At 49.3% G+C, this 6,878-nt stretch overlaps 1 pseudogene; it reads right to left on the bottom strand.

Annotated features, from left to right (window-relative positions):
* LOC119944200 overlaps positions 1-5,881 on the bottom strand; it is a 39,544-nt pseudogene extending 33,663 nt beyond the window's left edge.
* Between the last annotated feature and the right edge of the window lie 997 nt (positions 5,882-6,878).

The raw sequence follows: 6,878 nt of genomic DNA on the forward strand, positions 1-6,878 counted from the left end.
TCTGCAATTTTGGCTTCATTTTCTTGCATCTCTTTGTCCTTCTGTTGCATTTGGTTATTCAGGTCAATTACTGACTGGGCCCACTCCCCACGTTTCTTATGAAGTTCAGTTAGTTCTTCTTGATGTTTTATCCTCATTTGAGCCATTTCTTGCAGTTGTCTATTTTTCCACATTCCATCATGCCCCTGGCTGATTTCATGCTTGCTTTGTACGTCATACTTTTCAGCTTGTAGCTTGCCAGCCAATCCTGACTGGAGATCAAGGCCCTACTGAGAGTTCGCCTCCTCCAGGAGGCCTTCCCAGACTGATCCCCTTCCTTCCTCTCCCCCTCGTCCCCCTCTCCATCCCCCCCATCTTACCTCCTTCCCTTCCCCACAGCACCTGTATATATGTATATATGTTTGTACATATTTATTACTCTAATTTATTTTACTTGTACATATCTATTCTATTTATTTTATTTTGTTAGTATGTTTGGTTTTGTTCTCTGTTTTCCCCTTTTAGACTGTTAGCCCACTGTTGGGTAGGGACTGTCTCTCTATGTTGCCAACTTGTACTTCCCAAGCGCTTAGTACAGTGCTCTGCACACAGTAAGCGCTCAATAAATGTGATTGATTGATTGATTGATTGATTGATTGAGATCTGATTCTCCAGCAGCTTGTTGTACTGCAGGATGATCTCCTCGAAGGCTTACCTGTGCAGCTGGTCCCTCTGCCACAGCTCGTCCGCAATGTGGTGCCTCCAGCCAGGGAGGCTGGTGGCCCTGAGCCCGGCCGCCACGTCGCCGAGGCCACGGGCCCGTGGGCAGGGAGGGCGGACGGTCACTGGCGCCGGGTCTCCCTCGGCCGGGGCCCGGCCTCCCCAGTGCCACCTTAGCCCTCCCTGTTTAGTTAGCCCTAAACTAAATAGTTTAGTGTTCCCACAGACAACGACTCTCCCCGCCTTCAAAGCCTTCTTGAAAGCCCAACTCCTCCAAGAGGCCTTCACTCACCAATGCCCCCTTCCTATTCTCCCACTCCCTTCTGCATCGCCCTGACTTGTGTGGTTCAGTGGAAAGAGCACGGGCTTGGGAGTCAGAGGTAATGGGTTCTAATCCCGGCTCCGCCACTTCTCAGCTGTGTGACTTTGGGCAACTCACTTAACTTCTCTGTGCCTCAGTTACCTCATCTGTAAAATGGGGGTTAAGACTGTGAGCCCCCTGTGGGGCAACCTGATTACACTGTATCCCCTCCAGCGCTTAGAACAGTGCTTGACACATCATCATCATCATCATCATCAATCATATTTATTGAGCACTTACTGTGTGCAGAGCACTGTACTAAGCGCTTGGGAAGTACAAGTTGGCAACATACAGAGACAGTCCCTACCCAACAGTGGGCTCACAGTCTAAAAGAGAAGCAGCGTGGCTCAGTGGAAAGAGCACGGGCTTTGGAGTCAGAGGTCATAAGTTCGAGTCCCACTCCCCCACACGTCTGCTGTGTGACCTTGGGCAAGTCACTTAACTTCTCTGAGCCTCAGTTACCTCATCTGTAAAATGGGGATTAAGACTGTGAACCCCACGTGGGACAACCTGATCACTTTGTATCCCCCCCCAGTGCTTAGAACAGTGCTTTGCACATAGTAAGCGCTTAATAAATGCCAACATAATAAAAGGGGGAGACAGGGAACAAAACCAAACAGACTAACAAAATAAAATAAATAGAATAAATATGTACAAGTAAAATAAATAGAGTAATAAGTATGTACAAACATATATACATATATACAGGTGCTGTGGGGAAGGGAAGGAGGTAAGATGGGGGGATGGAGAGGGGGACGAGGGGGAGAGGAAGGAAGGGGCTCAGTCTGGGAAGGCCTCCTGGAGGAGGTGAGCTCTCAGTAGGGCCTTGAAGGGAGGAAGAGAGCTACCTTGGTGGATGGGAAGAGGGAGGGCATTCCAGGCCCGGGGGATGACGTGGGCCGGGGTCGATGGCGGGACAGGTGAGAACGAGGTACGGTGCTTTACAAATGCCATTATTATTATTATTATTATTATTATTATTATTATTATTATTATTCATCCCCCTTCCCAGCCCCACACCACTTATGTCCAGATCTGTCATTTATTTATTTATGTTAATGTCTGCCGCCCCCTCTAGGCTGTAAGATCATTTACTGTGGGCAGGGAATGTGTCTGTTTATTGTTATATTCATTCATTCATTCTTTCATTCAATCGTATTTACTGTGCACTTACTGTGGGCAGAACACTGTACTAAGTGCTTGGGAGAGGACAATACAACAATAAACAGTCACATTCCCTGCCCACAATGAGTTTACAGTTTGAAGACATCAATGCAAATAAATAAAATGACAAATATGTACATAAGTGCTGTGGGCCTGGGATGGGGGAAGAATAAAGGGAGCAAGTCAGGGGGTGCAGAAGGGAGTGGGAGATGAGGTTGTACTTCCCAAGCACTTAGTACAGTGCTTTGCACACAGCATGAAGTATGGATTGAAGTGGGGAGAGACATGAGGATGGGAGATCAGAGAGAAGGCTGAGACAGTAGTCCAGACGGGATAGGATGAGAGCTTGAACGAGCAGGGTAGCAGTTTGGATGGAGAGGAAAGGGCAGATCTTGGATACTGCCGGGAAGGATGGGAGAGTAGCAGAGAGTGTTGAGAGCTGGAGGGTTGTAGAAAGTGGGGGAGTGACTTTGGGGAGGTCGGACCTGATGGATTTAATTTTGTTAATGAAGTAGGAGGCCAGATCGTTGGGGGTGAGGGAAGGAGGAGGGGGGTTGCAAGATGATCAGGTTGTACCACGTGGGGCTCACAGTTTTAATCCCCATTTTACAGATGAGGTAACTGAGGCACAGAGAAGTTAAGTGACTTGCCTGAAAGTCACACAGCTGACAATTGGCGGAGCAGGGATTTGAACCCATGACCTCTGACTTCAAAGCCCAAGCTCTTTGCACTGAGCCATGCTGCTTGTATTATCTTCTCCCAAGCACTTAGCACACTGCTCTGCACAGAGTAGACTGTAACCCTTTACCATCAATCAGTTCACCCCCTATCATACCTCACTGATTTCCCACTACGACCCAATCCGCACACTTTGCTCCTCCAATGCCAACCTACTCTCTGTACCTCATTTCGTCTATCTCGCCGCCAACCCCTCACCCACGTCCTGGCTCTCTCTTGGAACTCCCTGCCCCTTCACATCTGACAGATGATCACCCTCCCCACCTTCAAAGCCTTATTAAAATCACATTTTCTCCAAGAGACCCTCCCCAACTAAGCCCTCATTTCCCCTTCTCCCTCTCCCTTCTGCATCACTCTTGCACTTGTATCTGAACCCTTAAAGTACTTTATAGTCACCTCACCCTCAGCCCCACAGGATTTAAATACCTACCTGCAATCTATTTTAATGTCTGCTTCCCCCTGTAGACTGTAAGCTCCTTGTGGGAGAAAACTTGTCTACCACCTCTGATGCTTTTTCCCAAATGGTTAGTACAGTGCACTGCACACAGTAAGTGCTCAATAAATGCCACAGATTGATTGATTGATAATAGTAGTAGTGGTAGTAGTAGTAGTAGTAGTACTAGTAGTAGTAGTAGTAGTAATGCTATTTACTGAGAACTCCCTGTGTGCAATGCACTGTACTACTCCCTTGGGAAGTGTAAAAAGAACCACGAGACACTTAATCTGCCCAAAAGGAGCTGCCACTCAATGTAGGACTCTGAGACAGAGATGGACATTCCCCTGGTTTCTGTTTAGAGTGGGCCTGGCACCATTGTCTCCCTAAGGTGTCTAGAGGTGTAGTCAAGCATTTGGTACAGTGTTTGCCCACAGAAATATTCAATTTATCCCACTGATTGGTTAATTAACAGGGCCTGTCTCACAGCCAACCCCTGGCCCACATCCTACCTCTGGCATGGAATGCCCTTCCTCCTGAAATCTGCCAAACAATAACTCTTCCCCTCTTCAAACCCCTACCGAAGGTGCACCTCCTCCAAGAGGCCTTCCTGGACTAAGCCCCGCTTTTCCTCAGCTCCCCCTCCCTTCCGTGTCACCACGACTCGCTCCCTTTGCTCTCGCCTCCTCTCCCTGCACTACAGCACTTATGTATATATAATAATAATAATAATAATAATGATAATAATGGCATTTGTTAAGCCCTTTCTATGTGCAAAGCACTGTTCTAAGCACTGGGGAGGATACAAGGTGATCAGGTTGTCCCACGTGGGGCTTACAGTCTTAATCCCCATTTTACAGGGGAGGTAACTGAGGCACAGAGAAGTTAAGTGACTTGCCCAAAGTCACACAGCTGACAAGCGGCGGAGCCGGAATTTGAATTCATGACCTCTGACTCCAAAGCCCGGGCTCTTTCCACTGAGCCATGCTGCTTCTCTAGATGTATGTATCTATAATTCTATTTATTTATATTGATGCCTGTTTACTTGTATTGATGTCTGTCTCCCCACCTCCCCAGACTGTGAGCCCACTGTAGGCAGGGATTGTTTCTCTTTATTGCTGAATTGTACTTTCCAAGTGCTTAGTATAGTGCCCTGCACACAGTAAGTGCTCAATAAATATGATTGAATGAATGAATGAATGAATGAATGAATGAATGAATGAACAGGGGCTAGGCCTGGGTGTCTGAAAGGGAAGGAGAAAGGCAGGGAGTTAGGGAGAGAGGGAGGGAGGAAGGAGTGGGGCTGGGGAGAGGGCCTGGTTGGAGTGTCGAGGCCAGGGTATCCAGAAGGATATTAACCTAGGTGTCGCTGGGCTCTGGGTGACCTGGGCCCTGGCCTTCATCATCATCATCATCATCAATTGTATTTATTGAGCGCTTACTATGTGCAGAGCACTGTACTAAGTGCTTGGGAAGTACAAATTGGCAACATATAGAGACAGTCCCTACCCAACAGTGGGCTCACAGTCTAAAAGGGGGAGACAGAGAACAAAACCAAACATACTGGCCTTCAAGCTCTCCTGGGGGCAGCGAAAGTGAGGAAAGGCCTGCTGAGGAGCAGCATGGACTTGTGGATAGATCATATAGAGCCCGGTCCTCAGAGTCAAAAGAACCTTGGTTCTAATACCCGGCTCCGCCACTTATCTGCTGTGTGGCCTTGGGCAAGTCACTTCACTTCCCTGGACCTCAGTTACTTCATCTGTAAAATAGGGATGCGTTGCCTCATCTGTAAAGTGGGACATGGTCTGTGTACAATGTGATTAGCTTGCATCTAACTCAGAGCTTAGTACAGTGGCTGGCACATAGTAAATGCTTAACAAACGCCAGAATGAAGGTAGGGGCTGGGGTGACTGACTGGGGCCCTGCTCAGGGCATGGATGGACAGGGGGTGCCCCTAGGACCTGAGGGAGATTGGAGAGGGGCTGAGTGTGAGTGGCCAGGGTGGAGGAGACCCACAAAGGGCTGGGTGTGAGAGAGACTGGAGAGGGGCTGGTTGGGAGGGACTGAGGTGAGGGAGGGCGGGAGGGGCTGGGTGTGAACTGACAGGGTGAGGCAGGCTGGCAGGAGGCTGGGTGTGAGGGGCTGGCATAACAGAGGCTGGTAAGGAGCTATACTACTAATAATAATAATGGCATTTGTTAAGCACTTACTATGTGCAAAGCACTGTACTAAGTGCTGGGGAGGTCTCACGTAAGGTTCACAGTCTTAATCCCCATTTTACAGATGAGGTAAATGAGGCACAGAGAAGTGAAGTGACTTGCCCAACGTCACACAGCTGACAATTGGCAAAGCCGGAATTCGAACCCATGACCTCTGACTCCCAAGCCCGGGCTCTTTCCACTGAGTAAGGAGCCAGGGTGAGGGAGGCTGGCGAAGGACTGGATGTGAGGGGCCCAGGTGAGGGAGGCCGGCAAGGGGTTGGGCATGAGGGGACAGGTGGGGCCGCGGAGAGGGCAGGGGCAGTTCCCACCTGGCGCAACTTTGGGCGCTGGGGACGGGGCCTGAGGAGCCGCGACCTGGCCTCCCGTCATCATCATCATCATCATCAATCGTATTTATTGAGCGCTTGCTGTGTGCAGAGCACTGTACTAAGTGCTTGGGAAGTACAAATTGGTAACATATAGAGACAGTCCCTACCCAACAGTGGGCTCACAGTCTAAAAGGGGGAGACAAAACCAAACATACTACAAAATAAAATAGAGTAGATATGTACAAGTAAAATAAATGAATAAATAGAGTAATAAATATGTACAAACATATATACATATATACAGGTGCTGTGGGGAAGGGAAGGAGGTAAGATGGCGGGGATGGAGAGGAGGAAGAGGGGGAGAGGAAGGAAGGGGGACCTGCCATTGGTCCGAGCCCTGGAGGGGTTCCCCTCTGGGAGCACTCGCCCCAGGGCTGTGCACGGGAATTTGTGGCTTCTCTCAAGTCAGGCTGCTAGACGGGGGGGCCTGGTTTCCCCCACTGCGGCCATCAACCCAGACTTGTGGTAGAGAAGCAGCATAGCTTAGTGGCTAGAGACCAGGCCTGAGAGTCAGAAGGACCTTGTCTCCTGTGTAACCTGGGGCAAGTTGCTTCACTTCTCTGAGCCTCAGGTACCTCATCTGTACAATGGGGATTAAGACTGCAAGCTGCACGTGGGACAGGGCCTGTTTCCAACCTAATTAGCTTTTATCTACAGCAGCGCTTAGATAATGTGCTTAACACATCGTTAGTATTTAAAGAATACCATCATTATTATGAATCACTATGTGTCCCCAGCATCGATCTTAGCCCCGGAGAGGGCCCTCCAGAGGCTCTCCCCCAAGGGCTCCGCACGTGTCCTTGTAGTATCCATGCCTGGCCCGAGCTGAATATCAGACCTGGGGCTCGGTCGTGGCAGGACACTGACCCCCTGCCTGGCTTTGGGCAGTCCAC

Source organism: Tachyglossus aculeatus, chromosome 2, assembly GCF_015852505.1.
Source record: "Tachyglossus aculeatus isolate mTacAcu1 chromosome 2, mTacAcu1.pri, whole genome shotgun sequence".
Lineage (NCBI taxonomy): Eukaryota > Metazoa > Chordata > Mammalia > Monotremata > Tachyglossidae > Tachyglossus > Tachyglossus aculeatus.